General features: G+C 44.4%; 1 pseudogene; it reads right to left on the reverse strand.

Moving 5' to 3' along the window:
- Nucleotides 1–1,813: 1,813 nt before the first annotated feature.
- Nucleotides 1,814–17,381, reverse strand: part of LOC139409675 (argininosuccinate synthase-like) — a 42,686-nt pseudogene continuing 27,118 nt past the window's right edge.

Consider the following 17,381-nt stretch of genomic DNA (forward strand, 5'->3'; position numbering starts at 1 on the left):
TCCCTTGGTCAGGTGTCACTGGTTTCATACCTGGCCGAGCCGTAGGTAGCTGTGGAGCCGTAGGCGGGCGGAACAGGGGGCTGGCTGGCACTGGAACATGAGACAACACAGTGCAACACACACCCATAAGGTACACACATCCCAGGTCATTCTCATGATGTCATCCAATCCTTGGACAGGCTTATGTTCTTTGCTCTGAACGGCGACCATTGACTGCTGCCACATTGGCCACAGCTCTCCACCACTCTTGCTCTCTCACACACATCTAGCTGAGTATGTTCACATGATGTCAATCTGCATAATTTATATGGCTAATGACTTGGGTAAGACAAAAGGTGAAAGGTCAGAACCATCTTCCCCTTACACAGAGCTATACTGAGCTCCCACAAACAGACCACAGATTGAGAGTGACAGTCGTACTACCACACCATCCTTTCTCCTTCAGCTTCACTGGCTAATCTGAATACTTCATTTTCTGCACAAGCAATTCCCCCCCTTCTCCCTCCCCCCACCCCAAAGGCCAGTGATTACAGGCGACCTGCTGAACGTATGCACATGTCTCTAAATGCCAGGGCTAGCTGGTAATTGACCAGGCAGACTGAGACGCCTGCAGTGTAATTGAGCAGGGCTGAGGGGTTCTGGTGGGACTGAAAGAACCCGTGGATCCACCACCGGCCATTAGGCCCAGCAGGAGGGCTCCATCCTGGGTCTACCTCAGGCCGGCCTTACTTTAAAAACACTTACTTTAAAAGCAGTTTGTTTAAATTCAACCGTTTAACATTAATTCTGCAGTGAGACACGCACATCTATGTCACTGGAGAGACTCAGAGAGAAGTCATAATTTAACTGCAATAATTCATTGGGGTATTGACTCTACAAGGTGTCGAAAGAATTCCACAGGGATGCTGGGCCATGTTGACTCCAAAGCTTCTCAGTTGTGTCAACTTAGCTGGATGTCCTTTGGGTAGAGGACTATTCTTGATACACACAGGAAACTGTTGAGCGTGAAAAACCAAGCAGCATTGCAGTTCTTGACACACTCAAACCGGTGCGCCTGACACTACTACCATACCTTGTCACAAGGCTTAAAAATCCTTATTTAACCTGTCTCCTCCCCTTAATCTACACTGATTGATGTGGATTTAACAAGTGACATTAATAAGGGATCATAGCTTTCACCTGGTCAGGTTTATGTCACGGAAATGTTTTGCACACTCAGTGTATGAGCATAATATGTTTGTCCCTTCCAGGCTGTCTGTCCATACGCAGCTTGGATGAACAGAGCACACATGCTGAGCATGGTCTACATCTACAGCCAATTGACCTCTCTTTCCACTCCAGCTGTGCCATCACAGCTCTGAAATAGCCTCATCACTTCCACTACAGTAGATGGCAGCTAGCCTAGCAACAAGGCCCAAACACACCAGTGCAACCAACCAACCTCCCATTAGACAACAGCTTCATATACTTCCCTGATACCATCAACCCCATCACAGAACATCTACAAACAAAGTCTTAAACATGTAGCCCTGAATTACTGAAATGAGTTTAAGTGTGTCCATTTTCTCATATGAGGCCTGATATGACTGTTCTGTGCCAAAACAGCACATCAAATATACTGAACCAATGTAAGCATTTTAATTTACTCTCTAAAGCACAACATTAAAGTGTGGCAGCAATAGTAACACCTCCTAATATGAGATATTCAACTAGAGAACTACTCTGGAAAGGCAAGATGGGTGAGAGAGTAAATGTTGGGAAGTCTAAAGCTGCTGAAGACACGGTGGAGAGAGAGAGAAGATGGTCCGACTGCCTAGTGCTTGGAGCGAGCTTCACCCGGCAAACGGTGGTGCTCCCTTAGCCTGTAGTGAGAGAGACAGAGAATTAGTTAATTGACAACAAAACATGTGGTTAACACTCAAGAAGCCTTCTTGAAAATATTCAACTTTTTTGGACACAGGCCTGACAGCGTTGATCTTGATGAATCCAGAGGTGTCACACGGTTCGTAGTCTCCCTGCACGTCCATACCGGGGAAAAGACTGGGGGTACAAGATAAGTTAGTGTGTAAGCTCATGTGGTTGGGAAATAGCTCATACAACTGCTCATTCTAAGCTGAACAAGAGATTCAACACCCGTCTAGCCCACAGGAGACGTAGGATGATGAATTACATTATTAACCACAGGAATAATTGTATCATTGATGTTCCACTCTATGTAAAATGTCAAATCGATTTGTCTCAATGCATTTGCTCTTAATGTTTGTGATTTCAGAGGAAAAAACAACCACAAATACGCAGACAAACAGGCACACAAGTCATTTGTAGACAAAATCCCAGTTGTGTATCAACTCCTAAGTAGATTAAATGTAGAGGAAATGGATTTAACCTGATGTTTTTCTGTCTGTAACCACTCTTTTGTAAGCAACTCCTGTGATGTAACCATGGTGCCTGTGAACATCTTCTATTATATAGGCCTCTTGTGGCTCGGTCCTTTCTCCTTCTCTGTGTGTATTTGTAAAGGTGTGAGAGAGAGTGTGTATGTGCTCTATGTAATTACAGTCATTTCTACCTGCAGCGCTGACCCCCTCCCACCCTCTGCTCCTCCTCCACTGGGCCCAAGCTGCTAATCTAAGACCTGCACTCATCCTTCAGAGACACACCGCACCGGAGAGAAAAAAAGAAGATGCCATCATCAACTCTCAAAACAAAGCTCCCTGTCTAACTAACTGCCATCTTATGAGTGCCGTCTATAAGACGTTGAATGGCTGTGGAAGATGGTTTCCAGAAGGTGAATACACAGAAAGACCCTGTGGTCTAATTGACCGCCAAACGCCTAGCAGTCAACTTTGTGACATTTGTCCCAGATCAATGCAGTGTGTGTGTGGAGCCGTACCACTGTATTAATGACATTGTTGAGAAGACGCAGGTAGCCGGACGCCATGGTCTTACAGTCTAAGCCTGGGGTTGGAGGGTGAAATGATGCATGTGAGTGAGAGCGGGGCGGTTCTTCAGGTGGACTTTGGGCCACAATGGGATCCTTCACAGGACACTCAGCCCATCTGTTACCTCAGAATAGTGCCTCTAAGGACTCCTCTAGTGCAACCCAACACTCAGTCACCCTGACGTCAAGTTCCCCTGAGCCACACGTCCAGCAGGAATATGTGTGTGTGTGTGTGAGAGAGAGAGAGACAGAGAGTGAGTTTGTGCTTGTGAGAGTGATTGTGTGCGTGTGCGTGTGTGTATGAGAGAGAGCGGTCAAGCTCTCAGTTGCACACCTCCCCCTGCTTAACTAGAATGAAACCTGTGCTTTGGCCCTAAAAGCAGAGCTCTCCTCTCCATTGGCTGGAAATGCCATTAGCGGTGGCAGGGAGATGGAAAGAGGCATATGGGGGCTTTGCTTTGGTCAGCACTGAGCCAGCCCAGGGGGCATAAAGGGCACAGGGGGTCAGGGGCCTGAAATGACTCTGGGGGGGTTGGGGATGAGAGGAGTCTCCAGAAATTGAGCTTGACACCCCTGCTCCACTCTCTGATGTCATTGTAGCCAGTGTCCATTTATTGTTGGTGTGGGGTCAGTGGAGGATAAGGGCAAGTGACCAGAGCAAACAATGGAGACACCGCATATATGCACTGAACTGATTATACTGTACCCATATCCAGAGATAATGGGCATACACACAATGCTATAGGTCTTGACCTGACCAGTTCCCTGTTGCGACTCACGGCCCATTTGGGCGACTCACGATGTAGACCTGCCCCTTTAAAAAAAAAAAAGTAATTTCACTAGGCAAGTCAGTTAATAACAAATTCCTATTTTCAATGACATCCTAGGAACAATGGGTTAACTGCCTTGTTCAGGGGCAGAATGACAGATTTGTACCTTGTCAGCTCAGGGATTTGAACTTGCAACCTTTCAGTTACTAGCCCAACGCTGTAACCACTAGGCTACCCTGCCACCCTACCCTGAAGACAGACAGCTGCACCTTGCCCTCCACACTCTCCTGGGACTTGTCTATGCAGTGCCGGACAAACTAACACTCCGGACTGTACCAGAAACCTGTGGACAACAAGGAAATAAGGAATAAGATGCTAGATAAAGGGACACTTGATTTAATGAACAGAGGAAAGCAGCCCCCACTCCTCTCCTACCCACTCCAGCTCACAGGGATGTTATGGGCTTCCTTAAGCGCCCATTAGTAGCCTGTCTTCAGGGTGCACATATGTGACCCCCCCCCCCCCTCAACCGCATCCTCCTTTCTCCTCCTATCCCACCCCTCATGTTAGCACTCCTCCCATCGCTCAAGGTGAGGCTCACACCCCTCCCCAGTCTTGACCTACCCAGGTGATCTGCTTTGTCTGGCTGAGGGACAGCTGGATGAGGGTGGTGATGGGTGGGGGGTTAGAGGGAAATAAGGCCATCTCCACGGGGTGGCTCGCTCGCTTTTCCATGCCCTTCCACCTCACTAGCTATCTCCATCCCAAGAACAACCTGCTCACCCTTTCTCTTTCCACTGAGTCTGCACTGGGGTGAGTATCATACAGTCAGGACAGGGCTGAGTGGATGGATCCAGCCACAGCTGTCATCCCTGCCCTCTCGCTGTACCTGAGCCAGGCGTACAGGCAGCTAGGCCCAGTCATTCAGTCACAGAGATACACAACACACAACTTCTAGTGACACAGTCACTCCTCACCTGTCAATCACCGTGATGACCACTGTGTGAGGTGTTCTGGCACAAAATTGCTGCCGTCTGCCATTCATCATCCATGACAGGTGGGTACTACACATTGTTATGTATTTATCATCAATACCTATTTATCATCAATGTCAGGTGATTTGAAAGCAAGGGAAAGTTATATAAGGCTGGATAGAGACCGTTTTTGACCAATCATTTTGTGTGTGTTCTAGGAGAGAAAAGAACCCTGCCCACCCCTCCATATGAAGTGAATCCACCAATGCTGAATGTTCTGTGAGCATTGTTTTAATGTTTGGGGTTTTACTTGTGGTATTCTCCAAATGTACCGTTGTAAAGCATCTCAGAGAACTTGACAGCCAGGCCCTGTTTGATCCTCCTGACCTCTCGGCCCATGGTGAAGGTCTCCATGTCCAGGTGAACGTGGTACCAGATTGTGCCTCCTGGGATGGCGGCGGACAAAGGCGATCCCGCAGGTGAAGAAGACTGATGTGGAGGTCCTGGGCTGGCGTGGTTACACGTGGCCTCCAGTTGTGAGGCCGGTTGGACATACTGCCAAATTCTCTAAAATGACGTTGAAAGCAGTTTATGGAATATAAATTAACATTCAATTCTCTGGCAACAGCTCTGGTGGACATTCCTGCAGTCACCATGTCAATTCCACACTGCACATTTTAGAGTGGCCTTTTATTGTCCCCAGCACAAGGTGCACCTGTGTAATGATCATGCTGTTTAATCAGCTTCTTGATATGCCAGGTGGATGGATTATCTTGGCAAAGGAGAAATGTTCAGTAACAGGGATGTAAACAAATCTGTGTTTTGTATTTATATATTTTTTCAGTATAGATTGGTGTACCTAATAAACTGGAATGCATGCATATCGGGGGGTTGGATAAAAAAGCAGAAGACATTTGTATCTCGCGTGGACATATAAAGCATATCTTATCTTCCGCTCCATCAGAACGTGGGGGGGGGGGAATCATCAGAAGAGGGCCATGGTGTTTCCTGTGTCCAAGATAACCTCATCATCCATCCTTCCAGGACCAACTCAAATCAGACAGCTGTAATAGGCACCAGCCATCTTCACCCTCCTCCACTGTGGCTGGCAGACAGGCCAGCACCACTGTATCTCACCCCAGTCAGAATGAGCCTGTCGTGGTCAAATGACAGGGTAGGAAGCCCCCGCCTGCCCAAATCTAGGACCTGGGCTCTCCCTACCCTGCAATTTACCCCTATTGCACTGTTGATGGGGACGGAGGGGGGAGAGGGGGGTGACCATAGAAATGAAGCAGTCACTCAGCGGTCTGTCTTGAGGTAAAGGAGGAGAAGAAGGGAAGGCCAAAAAAAGAGACAGGAGCAGAGGAAAGAAGAGCAGAGTTTATATGTTTCTCTGTTCAAATAATTCCATTCAAATATGCTAAACCACTGGGACATCTCTGTTTAATCAACTACGGTTTGCATGTATAGGCAGCATTATCAGGACAGATTGAAGGATGATATTCCTGTGGTGTTGTTATTAAAAGAGTACCTTTCTGTCCTTTACAATTCTTGTCTTAGATGTAGCCTACCTGAAGGTGAGAAGGGGTGGGGGACCCAAACATAATCTGAAAATTGAGAAGCATTTACACAGCACCGCCAGCCCAAAAGAGAACAGCAAACCTGATAATCATCTAAACCTCAAAAGGGGCAATCTGAGCCACTAAGTCTGGGTTTTGTGGCAAGGGCAAAGAGGACAAAATCGGGAGATTTCCACTGTTACCATCTGATAAAACAGTTCAAACTGCCCTCTAACCCAATTTATCTTCAGCATCCCAAACTCAGAAGTTAACCTTTAAGTGTTATAATATTATACCTAAACCAACTGCGGTTCAATTTAGGCAGACAAAAGGCCAGTGATTTCCAGGCATTAATCTTTTAAACAGTTTCTCTGTCTCTAGACCAAATATGCTAGAGGGTTAGAGGGGTTAAGACTAAGCATTAACCCAACCTCGGCTGAGCTGGTACATGCCTTTGGGCGTACAGCCCACGCACGCACACTTAAATTGCTTCCTTATGCTGTCAAATCAGTCTATTGCGCGCGAGATGGCGCTGTGGAACAAGATGAAACGTCTTTGAACAAGCAAACACTGGAGAGCCAGTGGTCGAGAACGCAAAATGTGGTCGAGCGAGCAGAGGACGGTTTCCTTCGAGCGCACAGGCAGCGGGAGCGCGCACATTGAACACGTTGCAGGTGTGACTGAGGGAGCACAACATCATTGCCACACGCAAACTATTAAATTCGAGGGCAGAGATTTTTGTTTTGCAGAGATACTTAATACATGTCAAGACTTAGAAGTTACTGCGCTCTAATAAATACATCGCATCCCTACATGAATTTCTCTAGACAACAAAAAAACGAATCTTGCTCTTGCAACTGCAATCTTTAACTATAATTTTATTACAGGTCAAAATTCTAGCCAATGAGCATGGTTGTCATTAGTGAACACAGCCAAAAATGAATCATTATTATGGCTAAACCCAGTTTATTTCAAAAATATATATTTTTTAAATCTGATTTTAAACACAACCCTAACAACACTGGTAACCTTATGCCTAACCCTAACGTTTAATCAAGACCAAAAAGCTAAAGGTATTTTTATTTTTTTAAATTTACCATAAAGCCAATTTTTACTTTGTGGTTGTGTTATCTAGTGGAAACCGGATTTTGACGGTGAAAGGCAAGGGGATGGTGAAGTAGGAACGATGTTTGACAATAAGAAGGTAAGTGCAAACGTTTTTCAGTAGAGAACCTAACAATGATTTCAATATTGAAATGCAAGTAGTTGGCTAGTTATTTGGTCTTCTGTTATTAAAGAAGGCTATTGATTAGGCAGCCGATGTTAGCGTCAGGTAGCAGCTCGCTAACATAGTTAACGTTAAACCACATAAATTACTAGTATCTTTGGATTTTACTAAGAGTATTGTAGCTAGCGAGCTACGTTAACGAGGGGTTAGTATGGGAGGAGAAATGTGAAGACCTGCATGACTGGGAGGGAGAGGCAGGGAAGACCCTCACTGCATCCTTTTTTTATTTTATTTTACCACACCAGGTAAATTGACTGAGAACACATTCTAATTTACAGCAATGACATGGGGAATAGTTACAGGGGAGATGAATGAGCCAATTGTAAGCTGGGTATGATTAGGTTACCGTGATGGTATGAGGGCCAAATTGGGAATTTAGCCAGGACTCCAGGGTAAACATCCCTACTCTTATGATAAGTGCCATGGGCTCTTTAGTGACCACAGGGAGTCAGGACACCCGTTTAACGTCCCATCCGAAAGACGGCACCCTACACAAGGCAATGTCCCCAATCACTGCCCTGTGGCATTGGGATGTTTTTTAGACCAGAGAAAAGAGTGCTTCCTACTGGCCCTCCATTACCACTTCCAGCAGCATCTGGTCTCCCATCTAGGGACCAACCCTACTTCGCTTCAGAAGCAAGCCAGCAGTGGGATGCAGGGTGGTATGCTGCTGGCTATCCTTTGAGATAGTCTATTTCAAATACATATTTGATTACTTTTACTCTGGCAATTTTTGTGCAGTTACAATAAAATACAATTACCTCTAACCGCTCGCTCGCTACAGGCCCACGTTCACTATGTGGTGGGGAACACTGGAGGTTGGTGGCACCTTAATTGGGGAGAATGGGCTCCTGGTAATGGCTGGAGCGGAATAAGTGGAACGTTATCAAATACATTTAACATGGTTTCCATGTGTTTGATGCCATTACATTCGCGCCATTCCAGACATTATTATGAGCCGTCCTCCCCTTAGCAGCCTCCATTGGTGGGGAAGTTGTTCTCTGCTTAGCTGACATTGATAGGAGATACAGGAGTCCACTCTGTTCCAATTACATTGGCTCTAATCTATGCACAGCACTCTGGTGACTTCCTGCATGTAACCATGACTTCTATCAATCACACCGGTAACTTAATCATTAGTGGTATTGAGAGTTTAATCATTGGTGGTACTTTGACACTGTATGGAGTAGAGGTCAACCGATTAATCGGAATGGCCGATTAATTAGGGCCGATTTCAAGTTTTCATAACAATCGGAAATCTGTAATTTTGGACACTTATTTTTTAAATATTTTTTATTTTTTTATTATTTCATCTTTAACTAGGCAAGTAAGTTAAGAACACATTCTTATTTTAAATGACTGCCTTGTGGGTTAACTGCCTTGTTCAGGGGCAGAACGACAGATTTTTACCTTGTCAGCTCAGGGATTCAATCTTGCAACCTTACGGTTAACTAGTCCAATGCTCTAACCACCTGCCTCAAGGCAGTGACCACCTGCCTTACGTGAATGCAGTAAGAAGCCAAGGTAAGTTGCTAACTAGCATTAAACTTAATCAATCATAATCACTAGTTATAACTACACATGGTTGATGATATTGCTAGTTTATCTAGCGTGTCCTGCGCTGCATATAATCGATGCAGTGCGCATTCGCGAAAAAGGACTGTCGTTGCTCCAACGTGTACCTAACCATAAACACCCATGCCTTTCTTAATATCAATACACAGAAGTATATATTTTTAAACCTGTATATTTAGCTAAAAGAAATCCAGGTTAGCAGGCAATATTAACCAGGTGAAATTGTCACTTCTCTTGCGTTCATTGCATGCAGAGTCAGGGTATATGCAATAGTTTGGGCCGCCTGGCTCATTGCGAACTAATTTGCCAGAATTTTACGTAATTATGACATAACATTGAAGGTTGTGCAATGTAACAGGAATATTTAGACTGATGGATGCCACCTGTTAGATAAAATACGGAACGGTTCCGTATTTCACTGAAAAAATAAACGTCTTGTTTTCGAGATGATAGTTTCCGGATTTGACCATATTAATGACCTAAGGATCATATTTCTGTGTGTTATTATGTTATAACTAAGTCTATGATTTGATAGAGCAGTCTGACTGAGCGATGGTAGGCACCAGCAGGCTCAAAAGCATTCATTCAAACAGCACTTTCGTGCCCCACAAAGTCCCACAAAGTATGTTATCACTTATTTGGTTAAATGATTATCCATATTTGCCTCTTGATACAGCAGCAGTCTTTAAATGTACTTTTACCTTGAATGCAACACTTGGATGTTAACTTTTCAATTCCAATTGAACGCTATTTGCACCATCGAGAGCATCCTGACTGGTTGCATCACCGCCTGGTATGGCAACTGGCTCGTCCTCCGACCGCAAGGCACTACAGAGGGTAGTGCGTACGGCCCAGTACATCACTGGGGCCAAGCTTCCTGCCATCCAGGACCTCTATACCAGGCGGTGTCAGAGGAAGGCCCTAAAAATTGTCAAAGACTCCAGCCACCTTAGTCATAGACTGTTCTCTCTGTTACCGCATGGCAAACAGTACAGGAGTGCCAAGTCTAGGTCCAAAAGGCTTCTAAACAGCTTCTACCCCCAAGCTATAAGACTCCTGAACAGCTAACCAAATGGCTACCTGGACTATTTGCGTTGACCACCCCCCATTTTTACGCTGCTGCTACTATTTATTATCTTTGCATAGTCACTTTACCTCTGCCTACATGTACATATTACCTCAATTACCTCGACTAACCTGTACCCCGCACATTGACTCTGTACTGGTACCCCCTGTATATAGCCACGTTACTGTTATTTTATTGTTGCTTTTTAATTTATTTTAAGTTATTTGTATACTTCAGTATATTTAGTAAATGTTCTCAAGGCTTATTTTTCTTACCTGCATTGTTGGTTAAAGGGCTGTGTGTGTGTAGAGAACATATATGTCTGACAAGGTGGAGTCAGGCTTTTACTTCATCACCCTGGACCACTATACCTATGAGGCAGAGGATGCCAAGTTTGGACCTGTGAGCCACCTTTGACCTTGACATAACTTTCTTCTAAGGCTTTTGGGGTCATGGGTGTTCCCTAACTCATCTTGTGCCTTACACAACTCCACACATATGTATCCCCCATCTGCCCCAATGGCTTGTACCTGTTGTGTTGGCGTAGTTACCAGACCAGTGGGAGGAGGTGTTGACAGTGATTCGTTCCAGTGTGATCCTCAAGCTTTCGCTGTGCCAACCCCATGCCTGGCGACAACCAGATGATATTCCTCCACCCTGGATCACAGTGGACACACTCCTAATCCCTCTGTGTATGTTTGTTGCACATGAGAGCGTGCGTAATGGGTCTATATATGCAAATTTGTGTGTAGTGGAGGATATATACGTTTATGTATATGAGTCTATTCAGTATGTATACCCCCTGTATTAAAGACCTCACTTTGCTTGTGTGTGATTTAGTGCAGTGTTTTGTGACCACTCTCTCTCTCACACTCACACACATCTCAGATATGTGGTTCTCCCCAGACCTGTGTTTCGAGGCCGGGATGGACTAGACCAGGGCTTCCAAACCCTCTTCCTGGAGTTCTACTATCCTGTAGGTTTTCAGTCCAACCCTAATTTAGCGTATCTGATTCAGCTAGTTAAGGTCTTGTTGAGCAGCTTATTAGTAGAATCAGGCGTGTTAAATTCGGGTCGGACTGAAAACCCACAGGACTATAGATCTCCAGGAAGAGGGTTGGACAGCCCTGGACTAGACTGTTTGTCTGAGCTTGCACCTCTACTCGGCACTCAGCGATGTCGTCCAGTCCCTGTACACACCCATCGACTCGGTTAGTTCCCACACACTGTTAAACACCTAGACCCAACTGAGACTTTTGCGTAAAACATGCATTGTCATTTTAAGGTGTGATTCAGCCCTAGAACTCCATTTAATTAGATATGTGTCTTTCTGTACTCAATAGATTGAGCTGATGCCCCACTCTAAGAACCCAAGTCCTTTTTATAAACGTTGCATAAATTGAAAATCAAATCACATTTTTCTTAGCCATATGCCCCAAATACAACAGGTCAGTGAAATGCTTACTTACGAGCCCTAAACCAACAATGCAGTTTCAAAAAGTATGGATAATAATAAGACACAAAAGTAACAAGTAATTAAATTAAATTAGTTAAAGAGCAGCAGTTCTATAACAATAGTGAGATTATATACAGGGGCGTACCGGTTAGTTGAGGTAGTATGTACATGTAGGTAGAGTTAATAAAGTGGCTATGCATAGATGACAACTGAGTAGCAGTATTGTAAAGTGGGGGGGGGCACTGCAAATTGGAGGTCGACCGATTCTGATTTTTCAACGCCGATACCGATTATTGGAGGACCAAAAAAGACGATACCGATTAATCCGACGATTTTTATTTATTTTATTTGTAATAATGACAATTACAACAATACGTAATTAACACTTATTTTAACTTAATATAAAACATCAATAAAATCGATTTAGCCTCAAATAAATAATGAAACGTTCAATTTGGTTTAAATAATGCAAAAACAAAGTGTTGGAGAAGTAAGTAATATGTGCCATTTAAAAAGCTAACGTTTAAGTTCCTTGCTCAGAACATGAGAACATATGAAAGTTGGTCGTTCCTTTTAACATGAGACTTCAATATTCCAAGGTAAGAGGTTTTAGGTTGTAGTTAATATAGTATTTATAGGACTATTTCTCTCTATACCATTTGTATTTCATATACCTTTGACTATTGGATGTTCTTATAGGCACTATAGTATTGCCAGTGTAACAGTATAGCTTCCGCCCCCCCCCTCGCCACACTCGAAGCATCGTTACCCATCGCTCCACAAAAGCCGCGGCCCTTGCAGCGCAAGGGGAATAACTACTCCAAATCTAAAAGCGAGTGACGTTTGAAACACTATTAGCGCACACCCAGCTAACTAGCTAGCCATTTCACATCGGTTACACCAGCCATTAGGCTGATAGGCTTGAAGTCATTAACAGCGCTGTGCTTGCGAAGAGCTGATGGCAAAACGCACGAAAGTGCTGTTTGAATGAATGATTACGGGCCTGCTGCTGCTCAGTCAGACTGCTCTACCAAATCAGACTTAATTATAACATAATAACACACAGAAATACGAGCATTTGGTCATTAATATGATCGAATCCGGAAACTATCATTTCGAAAACAAAACTTTTATTTCAGTGAAATACGGAACCGTTCGGTATTTTATCTAACGGGTGGCATCCCTAAATCGAAATATTCTTGTTACATTGCACAACCTTCAATGTATGTCATAATTACGTTCTGGCAAATTAGTTCGCAATGAGCCAGGCAGCCCAAACTGTTGCATATACCCTGACTCTGCGTGCAATGAACGCAAGAGAAATTACACAATTTCACCTGGTTAATATTGCCTGCTAAACTGGATCAGTAGTTATAACTAGTGATTATGATAAGTTTAATGATAGCTAGCAATTTACCTTGGCTTCTACTGCATTTGCGTAACAGGCAGGCTACTCGTGGAGTGCAATGGTTAGAGCGTTGGACTAGTTAACTGTGCGGTTGCAAGATTGAATCCCCTGAGCTGACAAGGTGAAAATCTGTCGTTCTGCCCCTGAACAAGGCAGTTATAACCCACAGTTCCTAGGCAGTCATCGAAAATAAGAATGTGTTCTTAACTGACTTGCCTAGCTAAATAAAAGGTATTTAAAAATATATATATATATATTTTTTAATAATCGGAAATCGGCGCCCAAAAATACCGATTGTTATGAAAACTTGAAATCGGCCCTAATTAATCGGCCATTCCGATTAATCGGTCTACCTCTACTGCAAATAGTCTGGGTAGCAATTTGACTAGATCTTCAGGAGTCTTATGGCCTGGGGGTAGAAGCTGTTTAGAAGCCTTTTGGACCTAGACTTGGCGCCCCGGTACCACTTGCCGTGCGGTAGCAGAGAGAACAGTCTATGACTCGGGTGGCTGGAGTTTTTGAAAATTTTCAGGGCCTTCCTCTGACACGCCTGGTATAGAGGTCCTGGATGGCAGGAAGCTTGGCCCAAGTGATGTACTGGGCCGTATGCACTACCCTCTGTAGTGCCTTGCGGTCGGAGGCTGAGTAGTTCCCATACCAGGCAGTGATGCAACCAGTCTTGATGGTGCAGCTGTAGAACTATGAGTACCTATGCCAAATATTTTAATTCTCCTGAGAGGGAATAGGTGTTGGCGTCCCCTCTTCACAACTGTCTTGGTGTGTTTGGACCATGACAGTTCGTTGGTGATGTGGACACCAAGGAACTTGAAGCTCTCAACATGCAGCCCTGTCGATGAGAATGGGGGCGCGCTCTGCCCTCCTTTTCATGTAGTCCACGATCATCTCCTTTTTCTTGATCACATTGAGGGAGAGGTTTTTATCCTGGCACCACACTGCCAGGTCTCTGACCTCCTCCCTATAGGCTGTCTCATTGTTGTCGGTGATCAGGCCTACCACTGTTGTGTCGTCGGCAAACTTAATGATGGTGTTGGAGTCGTGCTTGGCCATGCAGTCATGTGTGAACAGGGAGTACAGGAGGGGACTGAGCACTCACCCCTGAGGGGCCCCAGTGTTGAGGATCAGCGTGGCAGATGTGTCAGGGAGGCCAGGATCTAGTTGCAGGGGCAGGTGTTTAATCCCAGAATCGTTAGCTTTGTGATGAGCTTTGAGGGCACTATGGTGTTGAACGCTGAGCTGTAGTCAGTGAATAGCATTCTCACATAGGTATTCCTTTTGTCCAGGTGGGAAAGGGCAGTGTGGAGTGTGATTGAGATTGCGTCCTCTGTTGATCTGTTGGGGCGGTGTTGATGTGAGCCATGACCAGTCTTTCAAAGCATTTCATGACTACAGAAGTGAGTGCTACCGTTCTGTAGTCATTTAGGCAGGTTACCTTGGTGTTCTTGGGCACAGGGACTATGGTGGTCTGCTTGAAACATGTTGGTATTAGACTCGGTCAGGGACAGGTGGAAAATGTCAGTGAAGACACTTGCCAGTTGATCAGCGCATGTTCTGAGTATGTTCTGAGATCAGCGTATGTCCTGGTAATCCGCCTGGCCCTGCGGCCTTGTGAATGTTGGCCTGTTTAAAGGTCTTATTCACATCGGCTCATGGAAGTAATTTAGCCCATCTGGTAGGCTTGTGTCACTGGGCAGCTCACGGCTGTGCTTCCCTTTTGTAATTCGTAATAGTTTGCAAGCCCTGCCCCATCTGACAAGCGTCAGAGCCGGTGTAGTGCGATTCAATCTTAGTCCTGTATTGAAGCTTTGCCTGTTTGATGGTTCGTCGGAGGGCATAGCAGGATTTCTTCTAAGCTTCTGGATTAGAGTCCTTCTCCTTGAAAGCTGCAGCTCTACCCTTTAGCTCAGTGCGGATGTTGCCTGTAATCTATGGCTTTTGGCTGGGGTTTGTACGTACAGTCACTGTGGGGACGATGTCATCTATGCACTTATTGATGAAGCCAGTGATTGATGTGGTGTACTCCTCAATGCCATCGGAAGAATCCCGGAACATATTCTAGTCTGTGCTAGCAAAACAGTTCTGTAGCTTAGCATCTACGTCATCTGACCACTTCCGTATTGAGTGAGTCACTAGTACTACCTGCTTTAGTTTTTGCTTGTAAGCAGGAATCAGGAGGATAGAGTCATGGTCAGATTTTCCAAATGGAGGGAGAGGGAGGGCTTTGTACGCGTCTCTGTGTGTGGAGTAAAAGGTGGTCTAGAGTTTTTTTTCTTCTCTGGTTGCACATGAAACATGCTGGTAGAAATGAGGTAAAATGGATTTAAGTTTCCCAGTAGGGGTGTCCCAAGTTACTAGGAGCGCCGCCACTGGATTAGCAATTTCGTATTTGCTTATGGCCTTATACAGCTCGTTGAGTGCGGTCTTCGTGCCAGCATCGGTTTGTGGTTGTAAATAGACACCTACAAAAAATATAAACTCTCTTGGTAAATAGTGTGGTCTACAGCTTATCATGAGATACTCTACCGCAGGCGAGCAAAACCTCAAGACTTCATTAATATTAGATTTCGTGCACCAGCCTTTAATGACAAAGACACAGACCGCCACCTTGTTTTACTGGAGGCAGCTGTTCTTGCCGATGCACAGAAAACCCAGCCAGCTGTATGTTATCCATGTCGTCGAGCCTGTAAAACAGCAGCCATCTCCTCCGGTGCCATTATTATATTGCTTATGTATGAAGTGTTAGCAGTTGATGTTATTCTTCAATAACACAGACCCCAAAGCAAATCAGGGGGAGAAAAATAGGTTTATTCAAAGAGGACAAATCATGGATGTTATGTTGGGAAGTAGATGGTTCATTCTCCCCTGTCCTCAGTGATTCTCTCCTCCAGTGATTCTCTCCACAGAACAAAGGGACATGATATAGTTTTATAACCCAACCCTAGTGTCACGTTCTGACCTTAGTTCCTTTTTTATGTCTTTGTGTTAGGCTGGTCAGGGCGTGAGTTGGGGTGGGTAGTCTATGTCCTTTTTCTATGTTGTTATATTTCTATGTGTTTGGCTTAGTATGGTTCTCAATCAGAGGCAGGTGTCGCTCATTGTCTCTGATTGAGAATCATACTTAGGTAGCCTGTTTTCCCTATTTTGGTTGTGGGTGTTTGTTTTCTGTTTTGTGTCTGCACCAGACAGAACTGTTTCAGTTTCATTTCAGTCTCTTGTTGTTTTTGTCATTCAGTGTTCTGTTCTATTAAATAATCATGAACACTTACCACGCTGCGCTTTGGTCCTCACCTTCTTCCACCAACGAAGACTGTTACACCTAGCCTGTGGTTGACCAATTAGAATTCCTTGCAATAAAACTGGGTCAATGGCCAAATAACAAGTATCCTATTTCAGTCTCAATGTATAAACAATTTGGACGAATGAGAACTTGCCATGTAGCTTTGAGTCCCAGACTGAAATTCCTCCCATGTCTCTAACCCATTGCATTAATCCCCTATTACAGAAAAAACACTATTTCCATTGATCGTTAGTACTCTATTGACTTTTAGTCCTATGCGTTGTGTATTTATCTTCAAAATATTCTTACAGAAGTTTCAGCTGGGTTTTGCAAGTCATTTGGCACATACTGTTCAAGCCGGCTAGCAAGCTAAAAAAGTGGCTCTGAACCGCATCTGTTCGACATCATGCACCCAAGAAAACTCAACCACACAACACTGGCCAAGGGAAAGCATTTGTTAGTCTGTCCATCACTCCAGTGTAATGTTTCCAGACATGCCCCTCTCTATAAGCTCGCCCGCCACTAGCCTGAAATCCAATCGACAAAAAAGAGAAATTTGAAACATAAAGGTGCCAAGACTTGAGAAATTGAGAGTGAAAACTTGACAAAGACGTGATTATTGTTGGTGGACAAAAAAAGGTTTTACACATTTCAACCATGTTTCTTTGCTTAAGGTTCTATATTTTTTTTATTCAGCCATTTTTCTTTTTGGTCTGCGGCAATGATCGTTCTTCTCGCCCAAAGTCACACTTGCAAGCTCAAGTTTGGCCTGTCCACTCGCGGGACACATCCTCTGCGCTCTCGAATAATCTTGTAGACAATGCCATCTCGCACGCACTGGACTTTAGAAGCTGATTTGACACGATACTTCCTGCTTTGCATGCTTCTCTGATCAAGAATCAAACACTGTGAGCAGCATGGATTAAGTCTACAAATCAACACAATCTCACGCAGACGCACACACTTCAGAATTGTGTTTTTTTAATTAAACGAGTCCTACATTCTTGGAACAATAACGGTTTAATTTGGTCTGATAGCAATCTAACTAG

Source organism: Oncorhynchus clarkii, chromosome 5 (assembly GCF_045791955.1).
Source record: "Oncorhynchus clarkii lewisi isolate Uvic-CL-2024 chromosome 5, UVic_Ocla_1.0, whole genome shotgun sequence".
Taxonomy (NCBI): Eukaryota; Metazoa; Chordata; class Actinopteri; order Salmoniformes; family Salmonidae; genus Oncorhynchus; species Oncorhynchus clarkii.